Genomic DNA, 18854 nt, shown 5'->3' on the forward strand with positions numbered 1-18854 from the left:
CGACTACGCCAACCGCAGGCTCGCTGAATGGGGATGGATTAATTCTGAAATGGATTTTTCCCTGCGTTTGCTACCCATTTCCTTTTTTTTTGCTTGGTCTTGCCAAGCCAACTACAGATGCACTGTGAAAGCTTTTTTTTTTTTTTAACAGAAATAAGTCATTTGGTTACTCTTCTGTGACTTAAAAAACATGAACATCTTGACGTAAATGTATTGCTTCTAACATCACTCTAGTGATTTCTGAGTTATTTTTTAGCCGTAGTTACTACTTCCTTGGGTTTACTCGGGCTATGTAATGTGGCGTTATTTTTCCTATGACCAAAACCGTGTCACACAAAATGGTTTAGCACAGCACTTCCGGACTGAAAATATGTGGCCATCCATTTGGCATGATTTAATACAAGCCTTTGTTCTTTCTAATTTAATTTTGGCTGTTGAAGATAACCAGAGAGACATGGGAAAACAAGGGAGCCAGAATAAGGCATCGCAGGGGCGATGTCTGGTGCTGGCGAGGGTAGTAAAACTTTCATTCATTTCAATCAAAATGCATTCCTGTTTGATAAACACTAAGTGACAAATGTACTATCGTGACGAATAAGAAAACATGAAAACAGGAAAACAGGCAATTAAACATAGAAGTTCATAACCAATGCATGAACTTAACATAATCATGCTGCCCGGTTTATACAACCATATATTGTTCTCTAAAAGCAAGCATTCATGCCTGTGTTTCATAGGTCATGACATTTCCACACATATTCGAGGGCTGCCTTAAATTAGGCTATTGTACATTGAACAGCATAATTCGTCAATTGCTTTTGCAAAATCCCCACTAGTTATAGTGCTTTTATCCTAGTTATATGCATACACATGAAGCAAGCCAAAGCTGCATGGTGTCACTGTCTTCAAGAAACATCATTAGGCAATCCTGTAACAAATCTGGCCTTGAACTTATGTACTTATAGAATATATAGATGATATAGGCTACATATACACTATATAGAATTACAGTGTAAGTGATATTTAAAGCAGAGATGGATTGCATATTGTATTGTGTGTTGTATAAGTATTGTATATGATGGTATCTCTAAAGCTTCTGTGCTGAGTTCCAAATCTCTGCTCTTATTCTAGATGCCTGTACCCAAGAAGCCTTTACAGCAGTGCCCCCAGAAAAATGAACTAAAGCCCCCAGCCAGTTTTCTGGGTTGTCTTATTTTTCAGAGGTCACATTTTCTAAATGATTTCACGGTCATACCTTCACCAAAAAAAAAGATCACCTATCAGAACAAATGAGGCAGTTTTTCGAAAGCTTAGAGCCTGCTCTTTCCGTTTTGAAAAAGGAAAGATTAGGGAATGTGCTAGCTGTCACCACTTTTGTGAGATTACCTGTGTATGTCCATCAATTCCCTCTGACAGCCTGGACTTTGTGCTGGCCCTGATCTGCCGCTGACTCTCGGATTTTTTGCCCTTCAAATATGTCAACTCCTTGATACACACAATATACTGTTTATATACATATACTGTCTGCACTACTGTCTATTTGATGAGGCAATATTTTTATTCTGCCGTCTTGAGATTCATGCTGTGGAGGTCACCTTGTCTCTAAGCCTTCCTACTCTTATGTATGGACCCCTCACTCTTTATTAAGGAAGAGAATTTCTTTCTTCCCTCTGTCTCTCTCACATATGCAAAATCTAAGCCCTTCAATGAGTATTTCTTCCTGGAACTGCTCTGGACAGTGTTTTTTTTTTTTAGAAATGAATTCACCTTATCCCAATAACCTACATAACACCTTGCTCATGCTTTGATCATTGGTCTAGCTATATTTCTTTTTATTCTCCTCTTCCTCCTCATGCCTTATATCCTTCCCATCCAGTACAGACCACTGCTGTGTGAACGGTTCTGCTCTTCATCTTCAGACTGCCATTTTCCCTCTGCCCATCTGCCACCTGGTCTCCCATCTCCAAATCATGATCTGTCTTTCACTTGTTTCTAAGTGCTGGATGGAGGCTACCAGCATCAGGACTGCTCAGGTATTCCCTACCTTCTATCTTCTCAAAAAAATTCACAATTCTTCAACTGTGTCATATACTATATTATAATACATTACATTACATTACATACTATGTCTTCCTATTCTTAAAATATTTTGAGTCTCCACTCCTCTGTTTACATTTTCAAATGACTAAGTTTATTGTATCATTCTCATGATTTTCTCATCACGATTTTGGTGAGACTTTTTAAAAAAAATTTATTTATTTATGTAAGCAGTGGTTTGAATAACGTGTTTTCCAAATGTGAGTAATAAAACAATTAATAAACATGAATAACTGAGCAGGGACTATTCAATGGCTGTAACTTTGTAGGTCTTTACACCCTACCGTATAACATTATGAGAAGCACTCAGTGAGATCACCAGTGAATGGGCAGTGAACAGTCATCTGGCAGGTCATATCCCTTTTATAGTCAAATATTTGAAGTGTCAGAGAAATGTCTGACGATCTCCTAATTAAACAAGCAATACTGTGTCAGAAAAGGAATTAACACAGTCAATAGAGGCTTTGTGTGCTGACTGACTGCTCTGTGTCGGAATTTAATATTCCAGTCACACAGAAAATGGGCGCAGCCTCTGGGCTTGTCAGTCACCTACAGAAAATTTACAGAAATCACTGTCCTCCTGGATTCCTTTTCAAAAACAGCGCCATTAGAAGGTTTTCTGCCTCAGTCCTGCTTCTGTTACCACACCATGTTTCAGACTGTAGAGCTGGCTACCAATAGCTATTTACTGTCTGGAACTGGAGGAGGTGGCCCTACAAATAATGGGTCCCTCATTCACGTCCCATCTAACCGACTGGGTGTCTGACAGAGGGAATAAACAGTGCCTACATTTGCAGTTTTTACCTCCAGAAGGTCACGAAAGGAGCTGCAACCATTGGACAGCTCTTCAACTCTTCTTTTAAACCTGAACATCCTCCCACTGAAAGATTCCCATCACTGCAATAAGCCTCCATCCATGTGCTGCGCTGCAAAATTCACTACTTGTTTCCAGTCTAATCGTGATTCCTTGCCTTAGGGTACCAGCACGTACAAAGACCATGAGTATGGCGCTAAACTCTTTGCGCTTTGCATGGCCGATTGCTTACACCATGTCCTGGTGAACTGCTCCCTTTGACATTCAGGAGCATAGCTTGCGTTTTGTGTAACCCGTTTTCCCAGGCGTTCTGGCAGATGGGGCCAGATCACGTAGCAAATTTAAGGGGCGCTGACAGGATGAGACTGACAGCATGGGGTGATCACCCCGAGCCTGTAAACGAGGACAAAGAAGGAATCACCGGGTGACAACGCGCTGACTTGTTCTCCGGCACTTGAGTGGCGTGCGTGTGTCAAAGCAGTGCAACTCAGGGAGCTGTCTGGGTGTCACGCCGCAGTAACAGGGATTCGTCATTATCTTCTGAATTTGGCAGCAGGCTGGGTTTTCTTTCCTGATTCATATTACCCTGGGAGCAAACACAAAGGAGCCAGACCTGACAGAGACAGCACACTGTTTTACAGACCTCTCCTGTGACTTCACTTCAAAGGCTATAACTTAACTTAGATATAATCCAAGTTCAAAGTCACCAACACAAAGCGTGACAGCAGTAACAAGAATAGATATATGAAGCTCTCAGATCAATACTGACGACTGAAAGGAGGAACCTTCCTTGACTGTCATCCGTAAGTTATATAAAATATGTATCAGACCTGTCAATCTTTATCTTTATCACTGTGCCTGTCTGCAAAGTTACTGTCGGTCCAAATTTGGTCCAATCTCGAATGTTAACTTCTCGTCGTAGTTCATAACAAAAATGACAAAAAATCCATCATTTCTGTTGTTCCTTCATGCTTTCAGTGAAAAATTGTCAGAACATCCAACAGACAAGCCAACGATAAACCCACTTTAGAATTTATCCTTTCACAAGGGCATTTAAGGCAGTACGTTCTTAGACCAAAGTGCTTCTCAGGAGCACAGCCCTTCTCCAAACTGTTGAGATTTGCATTTATCAGGAATCATGCAAAGTATCTCATTCTGAATTATACTGACTCGCTGTGGTACTTCTGTAGTCTGAATCATGATTCATTACTGAAACGCTCGCTGGAGGCAAATTTAAATATTACAACAGCAAATTGCTCAACATGAGTTTTAACGGAGTGGGTGTGTCAAACCGACATGCATCCTCTGATATACAGCAATTATGTGCTTTGGTACCATGCATTTTATCACCAGTAACGAATATGTTCGAGGATTGCTAGTGACAGCCCTGGGGTCTTTGCTTGCTTTCCAGTTGAGGAATGTGCCTTTCTATGGCACAAATTGATGATGTAGACACACCCACTTCAGATATTATCCTCTTTGTGTAATCTGGATTTATGATTTAAAAAATTCCCAACAAAATTGTCTTCAGGGTGTTTTTTTTCCATAAAGGGAGAGAAAATGATAAAACACTATTAATATCAATTAGTAGGATGCATGGTTTCGTACAGTCTCATAACATCTAGCTGAACCTGTTTAAAGAAGGCCAGGTTTGCCAGCAAAGGGTCTTTGAATGGCTATTTTGCAAATAAGCCCGAAGAAAATGTGAGACATCTTAACTCAAATTACTGCAATTCTGTGTGCAAAATAAGTAGTTAAATATAACTAAAAATGTGTCCTTTTGGGGATGAATAATCTACCACTGTCTCGCTGCACCAATAGACTGGTGTGAGTGCAGGCCCGAGGCCCATGTGAACATGGTAAAAGAGACAGACGGCAGGGTAAAAAACCGCATTAAGACCATGTCAGATACACACCAGTAACTTTCAATAACAACCACTCCTCTTACATCACATTAGAATGACAAGGGGGCAGCCTGAATGCAGCTCCAAAATGAACAGGCCGATTCAGCAATTTGCATGCAAGGCTGCTTCAATGGGGTTGTTTCAGGCACTTTTGTGAACAAATGGAAAATAACTTCGGGAAAAAAAAAATGTGATGGCGTTGGAGTGCAACTTCTTGCTGAGTTTTATGGACTGTGTCATTTCAGAGAATACCTCCTTGATCTTTTTTAACCATGACCTGAGTGGGAGTCAGGAACATGAAATATGATTTAAAATAATATGACAGTGTCTGCCTTTCATATATGTGCATATGCCAAACCCCCAATTACATTACATGAGTTGCTTTTATGTCACAATATTTTTTATCATTTTAATATTTCAGCCCCAGTAGAATTCTTAAAATGCTCAGTGTTTTGTGAAATACTACTGCAAAAAGCATGCATGCAAGGAACCCCCCCCCAAAACAAAAAAAAAAAAGAATTTTGAAGAAAATGTAGCTGTTGTTAAAGAAAGGGCATCTAATGAAACAGAGTGAACCCTTAAAAACATCAGAGTCCTCCTCTACCTAGAGACTTCATTAATGATAGTACAAGACTTACAAACGATCATTCCTGATGAAATCAAAATTAACGGAAAGTACTAAAACACAGCTATCGCTGCTTGTATATCAAATGGGATGCTCAGTTGGAAAAATACACAGCGCTCAAACAGAAAGTGGTGAATACCATTTTTTCTACGAGCGTTAAATAATGCAAGGATTCCAATTTTCTCGTCCGCAGAGCTGTCTGCTGAGCCACTGCTACTATGAATGTACAATTTCCCTCGGCTTGATGGGACACCGTGACACTGGTTGCTGTAGAGATTAACCGATTCTGCCTGGGGATCTGATGTATTTTGAATGTGCGCACGGATGAAGCATGAAGCAGCATAGTTGCAAATTCAGCATTTCCGCTTTGAACGTAACTGCACAGCCACCCAAGCGCATTTATTTGCAGGAGAAAATAGCAATTTCAGACATCAAACACATTATGGTGACGTCGCTCACAACAAATTGAAGAATATCTTCACAAATGATTTTTGAATCATTTGTGAAGATTCAAAATTGAATTTACGGAAAAAGCATATCCTTCAAATGTTGTATTTATGGTTTTTCAAAGACAACATGCGAAACAGCATAACATGACAAATATATTATATAGTCATGATTTTTCAAATGGAAATATATGTAAGTGGAGCATATATTATCCAAATTATATTCAGCAAACAATCCATCAAATGCACGGCCACCACTATGAAGGCTGGTTATACAATACACTGTGGGACATGCGCATGAATATTTATTGTGATGCTAAACTTGACAGACATGAAGGTTTTGTTGTTTAGCAATACATAAACATTTATAAAGAGATGATTTATGGGCACTATTGAATTTGCTATCATAGATGATAAAACTAACAAAATCAGCAAGTATTCAGAGTGACACAAATATATTTTAAATTATAAAAGGAGTGCACCAACCAGAACATCGCAGGAGAGCAATCCCACACAGCTTTGCGGTAAATAGCGTAGCAATGTGGTATGTGGGAAAGACAGAAACTCAAACAGTAACACAGTGACGTGTCAGAATCGTCCTCGTTTTGCAAATGCAAATTATACAAGCTTTTCTGACACAGAAAGCAGCAACTTCAACGTTACTGCTACAGGACATGCGACCCGACCCCCCAATGTAACAGCAGCACTGAACCTTTTTCATTAGCTTCCCTCCAGCACGCATCCACCAGAGGAAATGTCACGTGAGAAAACATTTCAGTGCAAACAGCCCTGGCGCCGAGGGCATTTGTAAGGTGCCCTATCTGTCATAACCTTTAGGCAGCCTTTGCTTGTCTCCTTTTCTGCACTATAGATTACTGACAAGGAACCCTCCTGAAACAAACAAAGCAAAAAATAAAGACAATTTTGAAGAAAATGTAGCTGTTGCTGAAGAAATGAAGCTAAGATAGGACATCTAATGAAACAGAATGAACACTCTGCATGTGTGTGAACAGAGCAGGCTGGCATGCGGATGGGCTGTGGAAGAGTCTGCAAAGAGGAACTCTTCTTTCCAGAGAATATGCCGCTCCTGTAATGAGGTCTTCCTCTCTGCCTGCATGCTTCTGAGCTGCATTAAGGTCATTCAGTCCTCCTAACGGGGACAGAGACCTGCCACTGGCTGGAGGATGATGACTTATGGCACTGCAGCTGAAGTGGGTCCCTGATTGCAAATGGCCGCATTTACTCCAGAGAAGGCTAATGATGGATGTTCATTCCATACATAAATGGGGATCCTACACACTATTAGAATTAGCATAAGCACATTTCCAGTGATGAATGAAAGCAGCTGGAGAGAGAGAGAGATAGAGAGAGAGAGAGAGAATCAAAACAAAAATCTGGAAGCCACATGGTCTTCCCTTTCCATTCATGATTTTTCAACGCTGACAGGCAGCGAGAGCCCTGCTGAAGCTGTCTATTTTCATGTAGCACACATGAAAGGAAGAGTTTGAGATCTGCACGTTCAAAGGAAAATTGTGTTGGCAAACTACACCCCAAGAAGGAGAGCAAGTACCAGCTGATTTGCGCATGCTTAACCAACCAAACATCCCCACCTTTCCTCTGTTGTCGCTGTTGCTGGAGAACAGCTCTAGGCGTCCTTCACCTTGACTTTGACCTCATCTGTGCTATAAGAACAGTACTATAAGATGGGCCCTAAGCAAGGACTCTCTCTTCTGTAGGGCAATCGGAGACAACAGCAGAAGGACCAATCCTTTGGGGTGTCTGGATCGACTGACGAGCAGCGTATGATCTGCTGTGTGTGATCCGGCACCGCGCTGCGGGGGGTTGTTAGGTGGTAAGCATGCGCTAGGCCAGCCCAGACGGAGCCAGTCCCACACCTACACTGCATCTTGACTGCACGCTGTTCCACCAATGATAAAACTGGATGCTTGGCTGCCTTCCAGCTTTACTAATAAAAACGTTTTTCGCTGCAATCATTGCCGGCTCAAAAGGGGTCCGCGTTTCGTGTACGTATCTGGTTAGGGAACTCAACAGAGCAAATAATTACACATGCAATGGCTGCAAGAGTGTTTATCATTCTCAGTAGTCACGCTCTCTAAGGATTAGATGCCATATCTTGCTGGTAGCAATTAAAGAGTAGCTAACACCACAGCACTATTTTTGGTTGTTTAAACTGATCTAGTGGGCAAGGATTGTGAACATGTAATCCTGGCCTCTTTTTTTAAAGCAGCCATTTAAGCATTTTATTCCCTGTCATAAATCTAAATAAACCTTTTCGTTTGCAGCATTTTCACTGTGGGTAATGATGTTTGAAAGACTTTGGGCAAATGAGCCCATGCCTTTGTCAATCAAATCCTATAGGATTTGCATGCTATATTATAAGATCTCAATTATCCTGTTTGTGTCTACTGCAGATTGTATCACACAGTGGGATTTATCCTAATCCTGTAGGGAAGATTTAGAAGCCTTTTCTTTTTTAATCCAATGAAATTTGTCCCGCACTCCTCTGACTGCTGTCTTTGACAGTGTAAGCAAAGTTCAGTATCCTGTCAATGTCATGAGCAGGTTTATGTGCAGTACCTAGAGCCAAATAGTGCCTAAGCACAGCCCTTAATGAGAGTGACATTGGTGACTGACCGGGAGATTTTTTCATGTGGGGTGGTGGTTGCGGGGTCTGGGTATTGAAGTAATAGTTTTTTTAAATGTTGTATTAAATTCATCACTCAGTTGCCAAAGCAGGTAGATGGTGCTATTACCCTCTTGAGATCCATGACAACTTGCTCTACTAGGTGTTCTGCAGGTCGACCATATGACCGTGGACTAAGAGGTGCTCCCTACGCCTTACGGGCTCAAAGTGCCCAAATCCTCTGCAGCGTTATAACAATTAATCAGCGCATCTTTCAATCTTTCTGACAATGAAGTCCCAGTCAAGGTTTTCAGCTCCCTCTAGTTCTATTGCCGAAACGCTGAGGCCACGGGGCACCTGACACAACAAGCTGTGGTAACCCACCCCCCCCCCCCCCCCAACCCCAGCCCTATTCATCGCTTGGAACGAAGATGGCACTCCATCACACCTATAAAATCTTAACCTACGCAAGGACACCGCTCACAGGCACCAACCGCAAAGTAAATCCCGGGTCAAGCGGCCCCTTGCAATAAATCCAGCCGCGGCGGGCCGGGGGGGGCGTGTGTCTCGTGCTCTGAGGTTTCGGTATCCTTTACCGCGGCGGGCTATATCAGGAACCGATGGGATCCAAGGCCCCGAAGAGGCAGAGCAAAGACAAGCGCAAGGTCAGGGTGCCATCAGCAGCCAAGGCCGCGTTGCAGCGAGGGGAGAACGAGGAGGACGAGGAGGACGGGCGCACGCACCTTACTGCCGCATGGATGGGATAATCCTCTCCGCAGGAACCAGGAAGTAATCCCAGAAACGACCCTGCAATGAGAAATGAGGGAGATTAGCGTCTTCGCTCCACTCGAAATGACACGGGTCTCATACAAACTTGCACATGTATTTACACACACACGCACTCATAAGGTTCTGTGTCACCGGAGTCAAGAACACAGGCGGTATCTGTAATGGAGTCTATGTTCTACAGTACATCCTGTAATTTTGACTTTGTCTTGAAAGAGTGATGACTCACATGAGGTTTGATAGAGTTCTTCAGTGATGCAAAGCACTCACACACTTCTGACTCAGTAAAAAAATTAATTAAAAGAATATACTTTGATTTCTGTTTAAATTGCTGCTCACTTGAAACTGCACTATCAAAGTCTTCATCTGGTTATCAAGGGATACACTTCTGAACATTGATTTTGCTTCCAGAATCACGGTCATCCTCAGTTGCTTTATTAGAAGGTTCTCATAAGGCACTGAAAAGTCCCCTGAAATTAGCAATCAGAATTCTGCAAGAAACCACTTGTTTTTCCACATTCACCTCTGTTAAAATGTGTTCATTAAATAAAATCATACCATTTCACTACTTCAAATATCACTTGTGGATCAGAACATGCATTATTCTCTGTGATAATGAGCTAGAACTAATCGTGTTATAAAATAGCTCAGCGGAATCTGTCTGTGGAAAGTTTATGGAGGGTAATGTTTGAGTCATTTTATCTCCAGTTCTTGTTTTACCTCCACATCTCAATTCTCAAACAAGATTTACTCTGCCCACTGACTGGCCATACTCACCAGATTCAATGGTTTCCTTGCGCTGTGTGAAAGAAGTAATACTTGACATTTTCCATTTACTTTAAAATATGAATTTTAGATTTTTTTTTACCATATACTGACAGATATTTTATATTTGTATAAAATATTTGTATATTAATGCCAGACCATACAATGTATCTCCTTTTGCAAAAATCCTACAGCAAATATGGTTAATCACTAAATGTACAAAATAGCTGTAGCATACAGCACCTGAATGTTTATAAGAGAATATACAGCCATTCAATATGCCCTGGATGTCAAAGCTTATGGACTGTAATTTAGTAATCGACTAATGCACTCTTCAACTCAGATTATGCCTGGAATTACATTATACTACATTACATTCATAATGGGCCCTTTTAAACAGTTGTAGGTTGGACAATATTTTGCCTATTTTTCACCAATATATTGATAAATATCAAGGCTACTTACATGGCTGTCTCTCACTCACCGCTGTGTATCACGGATCACAATATCATTCTGGCTCTGATATATAGGCAACAGCTGAAAAAGGTTATGCCTACCAACATACAAACCAAACAACGGTCTAAGGATTCCATTATACAACTTCAAGGCAGCCTGGCCTGCATGAGGCAGAGCGCATTTGAAATGGCTAAAATGAAGATGTTTTGGTTGTGTCAGACTGCATTAACTTCTACATGGACTGTGTGATAAACTTCTACAGACGCTGTATTCAGTCTCCTCCACAAACCCCTACAGCTCCTGGACATTCCTGGCCATGACACATGGAGGCTTGTTCGTGGTTTTCAATGACACGCTATTATCTTGAAACTGCAACTTTTCAATATTTCTTCAGATCTCACAACATTGGTGTTCCACTTTCTAAATGAGAGACCACAATGTATTAAATTCATGAACACCTGGTCTCCAACTGCCATCACCAGCACTGATGTGCCCCAGGGCTGTGTCCTCAACCCCCTTGCGGTACATTCTACAAACAAATGACTGTCAAAGCCCAGATCCTGCCATAACCTTTTGTTAAAATTCTCTCTTTAGCAATACAAACTCCTTTACCAGCCACCCAAAGTCAGTGTCTCACTTCTGAGAGTGGAGCTGTTGTTTCCTACAACTTCATGTACAATGACAAATATCAAGGAGATTCTCTTTGACTTTGGAGCAAAAGCTGTACTCGACTGTCCTCAAATCATAAATGGAAAAGACAAAGTAACATTCGACCAGCACATTGCAGACATTCAGAAATGGTCACAACAGTTGCAGTAAGTGATCTGCAAACTGTGCTCCTTCCATGTTGAATCCAAACTTACTACCATTGTATCATACCATTATTGAACCTCTGCTGCAGTTCTGTAAAATATGCTTAATAAGCAGTTTAACATTTCCAATATGCTGTCCAAAGTCACTGGCATACAAATTACACATTTTTCTGTTTTGAGTGAATGTGCTGAATGGAGGAAGGCAATATTATCATTAATGACATGAACCATCCATTGCATAACTGTTTTGAAGGACTATCCGCAAAGCAACAGTACAGCTGCCCTGATGTAGGGAAGTCTATTTTAAGAAAAGCTCTGCAACAACTGTAGTAAATCTACTGAACAGTTAATGCACTGATGTATATAATCTTGTCACATATGCAGTTGGGTGGGTGAAGTGTCCTGTACACAATGTCTGGATGCTTTCCTCTATGCTAATGTGTTATCTGTGAGCTGTGAATACAACAAATAAAACGAAATCTGAAATACAAAAGCCCTCTATTCAGGCATGTACTCTTAATACTCACGTAGATGCCACAGTAGTCTCATATCACACTGCTAAACGTAACATAAAGAAAGTCAATTAACAACACTGAAAGCAAAACAGTTGGCATTGTCATCACGGTTAAACTGGGGTAATGGCCAACACAGACCTCAGAACAAGGTCATGGAAAGCCTCATGTGCTGCCGGTGCAATGTAAACACTGGGGGAATGTGTCTGTTTGCTTTGTACACAGGGTATTAACAGATTAACATCTATGCATAATTCAGTGTTATTCGTACTTTTTTTTTAACTTTCATTTTAACCCCACCTCTGGTGCTAAGCTATTGTTAACCAGGTATATTGTGTATAAACTGGAGTTAGTGCTGTATAGAGCATTGCGATTGGTGTCCCTTCAACATGGGCATATTAGCAAAAAGAGATGATATGAACAGGAACTAAACCAAAAAGACAAGGGATGGGTAAATGGAGTAGTTCTCATATGAAAAGTAGAAGCATGCATGTCATAGAATGTCAATGCAGGGTTTTTAAAAAGACTTATGTGGTAATATATGCATTTTTACATCATTCCTTGCACTTCAGTCATAGTCATACAATGCTACAAATGACAGATGAAATTAACTGATTTAGCAGTACATATTATGTGGGCATTGTGCCTCACTGCCCTTGGCATCTGTTCACGCTCTGATGTGGGGAATTTTTTTTTTTTTTTTACTTCAGGGCCTTCTATTTCCTATTAACATTTCAACGGCTAGATTCTCACAACAAGCCTAAAATGTAGGCTTAATCTTGCAGTGAAACAGCTTTAATTCAAAACACAGTATTTTGCAATGTCAACTGTCTACAAAATAACAAAAACTAAAATACAACAGGCTAAAAAACTTTTTTTGACTGTAATGTTATGCAAATCTCACTTAATGGTATCTGTGCCAATGATTTAAACACAGCTGTCTAGTGTGTATATTTGGGTGGAAGCCTCCCAGCTACCAGAGGCTCAGAATGTACACAGAAGGGTCATTCCATAAATTAAGGAGCCACAAATGAACTCACTTGCATTTTTAGCCAACAGGGTCAGCCTTTTAGCCAGCTAAAACTGATAGCTAGTGGTGAGAAATAAAGTATTACTGGTGCTAGCTCACTCATAGAAAAAATAATGTTGCATTGACCACAAAAGCAACAGGAGGGAACATTTGTAGAGTATATGATGTGTGGTTGGTCGAATGCATAAGGAGAGTGGATTAAAAATCCTTATTCTATAAAATCTTATTCTAGGAGGTCATGGTTTAGTGAAGAATTCAATTTTTAAATAATTTTAATTTTCCTAAACTGATGCTGATTTTTTTTTTCTAGGATATGTATACTTTTTGAGATTGAGTCATCATTACTGGTAGTCATCTCTCTTAATTTTATTTCTACTTATCTCACGTTATGCATTCATTTCTTTTTGCTATTTCAGGGATGAAAGTTTGGGTTTCTCATGAAAAACAGTAGGACAACTTGTCAACAATTTCAAACAAGAATCAGTTCTTTTTTATGTTGGTACAGAGAGGGGGATGAGAAGATGGAATGATATTAAAGTGGCTGCTAAGCAACACAGCTACACCTGCCTGGCTTTCATATTAATGTCCAATAAACACCTTTACAATAGGATTTCATTTACTGTTCATAAGCCTCTCACACTCAATAAAACTCCCAGAAACCACAGGCAGCACCATTAAAACTCAGTGGTAAATACGATTAGGCAAACCCTATTTTGTCTTCACTTTTGTTTCCAGAAAGCTGCACAGAAGAAAAGAGAGAAGAATAAAGGGACTTTATATAAGAATCTCCAGGACAGGTCTTCATGGCACGGTTGCAACATACAGGGTTTGCCCATTTGTACGCATACTGTTCAGTTTCCTCTCTCACTTAATGTTGCATATATGATGAGCCATCGAAGTTAATATAATGTCTCCCTTTCTCCCTTAACCACCACTAACAGGGGTGGCAGTGTAGTATAGTGGTAAAGAGCAGAGCTCGTAACTAAAAGGTTGCTGGTTCAATTCCCCTTTGGGGCACTGCTGCTGTACCCTTGGGCAAGGTATCCTAGAACTGCATCAGTAAAAATACAGCTGCTTAAATGGATAACATGTAAAACTGTAACCTGTGTAAGTCACTCTGGATAATAGTGCCTGCTCAATGACAATAATGTAACGTAATATAATGTAACAATCAATAATGATGACAATGGTAACAATTCCCATAATGCACTGCACATAATCATATTCGACTGCCAGACAATGAGTTCATTAGGAAATTATGTATCTCATAAAACTTAAATGGTCTTTAAATGTGTCATATTAATACAGTATTTAAGATGAATGCATAAGGTGTTAAGGTATTAAGCCAAAAGTAGGCCAATTATTAAAAGAGTTCATTTCCTGGAATGGCTCTCTTTTCTTCTGTTAATCAGAATATGGCACCAGAGATAGTCAGCCTTTTCTCCTGAATACTTTTATCTGTGAAAATTTTGCATAAATTACATATTCTTTCTCAGAGCAAGAACATACAAAACAAGAACATCTTAGAACAGAATATTAATTTTTATATCTAAATACTGTTTTTACTCATGCTCACTATGTTTCCATTACTGTACATTAAATTTGAAAAATACCAATGTTGGTACCCTGTAATTGAATAAGCAGATACTTCTGAATTTAAGTAAACGGTTAGAATTAGGGTCAATTTAAGCAGGGGGTGGGATTATTCTAATTGAAATGAACCGCAACTTTCTTTTCCAAATTATTAACTGTTCTACATCTATACATATAGAAATTACATAGTATTCAATATGCAATTATAAAGCTGAAATTACCTACTCATTACCTACATTGTCTTGTGAAACACTTTCTTACATAAGAATGTTTTTTCTCAGCATGGGTTTTTGTGTCTTTTCTTTCTCATGGTTATTTTGGCACTATCTGCTATGATTCATTTGGAGACAAGCACTGAGAGACAGCTGCCACTATGTCCATATACTGACATTTACTGTAGCCATGTAGGAAGAGGAACACCTGGCCTGGTTTCACGGAATATGGAAATTTGAGGCCTAATGACATTTACATCCAGTTGAAAATAGTTCAGGCACAGTTGGACTCAACTGCACCCATGCAGAGAGCCCGAGGTTGGAGAGCAACTCCAGATGAGGCCATTTGAAGTTAATTTAATTTGTCTGTATCTCAAAGGAGTCTCAGGACCCACAGCAAGAAAAGTTCCAATCCACTCAGAGATAAGCTCATTCCCCTCCAAAAAAAAAAAAAAAAAAATTTCACAACACAGCTGTGCCTGCTCGCTCTCTCTCTGTGCCAATGTTAAAGGTCTCCGTCGTCATCCTGTTAAAGCGCTCCATCCAGTAGTCTTTAAATAATTCAAAATGTGATTTTCTTCATCCATCCGTAAGCTCAAGATCTTCTCTTTCAACAGAAACAAAATAAAAAAAAAACAACAACTCCTTTTCTCAGCATGCCGGCCAAGCACAGTCAACCCATTGATTTTCAGAAGGCGTCACCTAGGTGGCGTAAAAGGATGTGTGCTTCCGATGTGCTTACGCCTGGCCTGGTGGCCTCAGCGCCAGACCGGCCAGGCCCTGAAGGACCCTGGGAACACAGCGACAGGCTGAGTCATGCCGATCCACACCCCCCAGGCCTGCTGGCGGGCACACCTGCAATCGCGGCCGCCTGCGAGAGATGAAAGAACGTCTGGTGACACAGCCAACAAGTGCCGGTGTAATCAATTCTCTCCCAGGACGTTTTTTTTCCTCTTTTTTTTCTGAATAGGCCTCAAAAAAGAAATTGAGCAGAAACGCCTGAAGGACACAAAGGGAGGTTTACTGATACAATAAACAGCCACTCGCGACCGAGACTCGGTCTGTATCAGAGGGGGGCCTTGATATTTCACTAGAGAGACAAGAACTACAGAGAAGGGAAAACTACTCTCCACAACGCGTATTTATGTCAGACAAGGTTCTTTGTGACTTCTTTTGGTATACCCGCAGATGCAACTGTGTGGCAATAAAATTCATGAAAAAAGGAGCTGTGCTTTTAAAAATGTCTGGTGTCACAGAAGAATCTGTATATTATCATACGGATCAGAGCAAAAACACTTGCAGTAACTATCGCTTGCCTATGACCCTTCAAAACCAGCAAGAATGAGACAATTACCTGTTCTTCAGAACACTGTCAGCATGACATTCTGAAAATTGCTGTAAGTACCCAGGGAATGCAGTGAAGAGAGGGCAGCTCTAACACTCGCATCAAAAAGAAAACTGTGTTTCAAACTGTGTACAAAAGCGACAACATTTAATCTTAGAATATAGAAAATGACAATGCATGGGAAAGTATGAAAAATGAGGTGGAAATAAACTGCACAGTGGATGTGATTAATATGTATTCACAATGTTATTAATATGTAACACCTAGGGGTGTTTTCAGAAAACATACCTGTTTATCTTACAGGTATTAAACATTTATTAAATATTTATTATTTAGAAATTCACTTCCATTTTTCCTGAAAAATCATCTGAAAATGACCCCCAGGATATACATTTTGTTTGATGCACCAAGCACTGAAGTCAACAGGCCTTAGAAGGCTGAGCTATAAATATTTCCTTGGATATTTCTTATGGCACCATTCAGGGTGCCTCTGAAAACAACGTGCCCCATTTCTCAGATCTATCTTATTACGTATCTGAAGGTCTGCAGAGGAATTGTACAGACCTCACTTTAACCTCCATTAACCCTCTCATCCTCTGTGCTTTTTGTCTGCCATAATCCACCCATGAACCATAGTATAAGGCTGTACATTTCACCCCTGGAATTACTCCCTGTAGGCCTCTCTGGCTGCCCTGCAGTGCAACAGCAGCAGTCCTAAAATGCCCCCTTTTTCCAAACGGGTGTTTGTAAAAAGCTCATACACACAACCTGCCATCGGACTGCAGGTTGTGTGTATGAGCACCTCCACCACCATCCCATAGGGGAACATAAGCCTGGCTGAGCTTTGTCTGCGTACATCATTACATTACATTACATTCATTTGGCAGACGTTCTTATCCAGAGCGACTTCCAGCACAACAGAATGTAAGTGAATCCATTCAAATTGAATGAGCAACAGCGTCAGACCAGGCAAACAACACTCCCAGACCAGTGAGTGTGAGCACAATACTATACAAGTCATACCACAAGTTAACTTGTGCAGCTTGACTAGACAAAGGAAGCCAAGTATACCACCATACATCACAGTCATTAGATCACAGAATCCAAAACACATTGCGATACTACATGTAAAATAAACTGCAAGTAATACAAGTAGGTGGTTAGGTGTTAGCGGGTAGGCACTGAGGTGGAACCGAGATACAGTCTGAAGAGGTGGGGCTTTGGTCTGCGTTGGAAGACGGCCACATAGAAACGTGGTCGCACAGCCACGTGGCTTTAGTGTCAGACACCACAGGGCGTGTTAGGCCTGTCTTCAATCACAGGGGAGGGCTGGTCATTTACTGTTGCAGGCAGACAAGGAGAGAGGGAGAGAGAGAGAGAGACGTGACCCGGGGGTAGGGTTCTCGAGGAGCATGTGAGTGCTTGACGCTGATGGTCCCAGAAGCGCATGAGAACTTAATAGAGAGTAGCACTCATGTACACGTGGGGGGGGGGTGGACCATGCGTCCCATGGCCTGCGGTGAGAATCACTGTCAAAGCCACGCTGAACTGCAGCCAGTGGTCAGCTCTCAAACTTCCTGCTCGGGGCGGCACTACTCCTATCTGAACTGCGCACGCTTAACTGGAGTGACACGGGCGGGAACGGGAGTGTTGTGGTGAGCCGGAGATCTGGCCCCCAGGGAGGACTCGGCCTCCTCCATTATTAAACAGTGTCCAGGTCCAGCAGGGCAGCTGCGAGGCTCCGGCTCCACTTCCTCTTCCTCTACCACCAGGCTCTGCCTGCTGAGGCGAGGCCGATCTCACAGGAAAGGCCCTGTTGGAACTCTGCACCGATGGCACGTGGACATACGCAGCATCCACGCTGAACGTCAGTTTCATGTCTTTTTGTTACCACAGATTTGTGCCATTAATGTTAAAAAAGACTGCAGTTATAAACGTAGCACTCTTGCCTGGCCAAATTTTACAACATACACATAGCTCTCACTTGTAAATGCACCAAGGTCAATTAAGGTACGCCAGGGAAAATTTAAGGAGACTTTTTTGAGACTCAGAAACAATAAAAACTGGAGAAGTCATACTGGAGATACTGCTTTTATCCTCGTGTCTGGCTATGTAAAATCTTGAGGCCAATCTTGAGGTATCTCCAAAAGATGTATTGGAAGAATTGATATCATTCAATCCACTTGACCGTGCTGATTATAATACCGGCATAAGAAATGGTTATCTGCAATTACCAGACTTTTCACCTGCTGAAACTATGGAAAACTTTATGGATATAAATACCTGAAGTCAGGGCATGTGAGGGATGTGCCCGTCTCCTCAGCCCTACTGGAGAGATTTTATTATTGGGTTGTGCAAATGAAGCACATGAATGGATAATTTGCTTTGATTTGCTTTGCTTCCAATCTCCGTGGATTCAAACCGAGTCATCCCCTCCGCCACCCATTTGCAGTGAGGTCACTTCCCTTTATAAATAATTATCGTTCTTTCATTAAAATCAAATCATATGCAACTGAAAGCTTTTCTTTCTGCTTGGAATAGCTGTATGATGTTTATTTTAAAATACCACAGTATGTTTTGGTTTTCACATCTTACTAATAATTCAGGATTTCCCCGAACTGTACCTGAGACCCGTCCACATGGTTGGAGTTGACCCGATAATGAAATCTGGGTGCAGACATTCATATCACTTCCAAAACTGTTTACAATTGTGGCATTACTCACAGTCACTTAATTATTATTATTATCATCATCATCATCATCATCATCATCATCATCATCATTATTATTATTATTATTATATACATTGGATT

At 41.0% G+C, this 18854-nt stretch overlaps 1 protein-coding gene across 1 annotated transcript in view; it reads right to left on the minus strand.

The window, feature by feature from the left end:
* Positions 1-18854, minus strand: part of dlgap4b (discs, large (Drosophila) homolog-associated protein 4b) — a 165230-nt gene that overhangs the window by 109223 nt on the left and 37153 nt on the right. Inside the window, exon 2 of the mRNA XM_036530911.1 lies at positions 9274-9337. The gene's annotated coding sequence lies outside the window, so the exon portion shown is untranslated. The remainder of the gene's footprint in view (positions 1-9273; positions 9338-18854) is intronic.

Source organism: Megalops cyprinoides, chromosome 6, assembly GCF_013368585.1.
Source record: "Megalops cyprinoides isolate fMegCyp1 chromosome 6, fMegCyp1.pri, whole genome shotgun sequence".
Lineage (NCBI taxonomy): Eukaryota > Metazoa > Chordata > Actinopteri > Elopiformes > Megalopidae > Megalops > Megalops cyprinoides.